The sequence below is a fragment of the Geospiza fortis genome, unplaced genomic scaffold (genome assembly GCF_000277835.1).
Source record: "Geospiza fortis unplaced genomic scaffold, GeoFor_1.0 scaffold1162, whole genome shotgun sequence".
In the NCBI taxonomy this organism is placed as follows: Eukaryota; Metazoa; Chordata; class Aves; order Passeriformes; family Thraupidae; genus Geospiza; species Geospiza fortis.
In genome coordinates, this window is record NW_005054938.1 from 10,732 (window position 1) to 11,267 (window position 536).

Genomic DNA, 536 nt, shown 5'->3' on the forward strand with positions numbered 1-536 from the left:
GGCAGCAGGGCCAGGGGGGTCCCAGGAAGAGCTGCAGGGCTGGGCTGAGCCGGGCCGGCCCGGGGGTCTGCCGGGACCCCCAAACCCAGCGCGTGGCCGTGCAGAACCCGCACGACCGGGCAGCACCGGCACCTGGAGCTGCAGGGCCCCGCAGGGTCAGCACCCAGAGCCACAGGGCTGTGCAGGACCAGCACCCGGAGCTGCAGGACCGTGCAGGGTCAGCACCCAGTGCCATAGAGCCGTGCAGGACCTGCCAACAACGTTGCAGGGCCGTGCAGGACCAGCACCCAGCACCTCAAGGCCATGCAGGATCAGCACCCAGCGCCACAGGGCCGTGCAGGCCCTGCATTTGCCACGGTGAGGCCACACAGGGCCTGCAATCAGCGCTGCAGGGCCTGCAATCAGCGCTGCAGGGCCATGCAGCACTAGCATCTAGGTCTGTGGGACTGTGCAGGACCCACAGGCAGAGCCGTGAATCCATGCAAGACCCACAGGCAGGGGCATGGAGCCATGCAGGACCCACAGGCAGTGCAGTG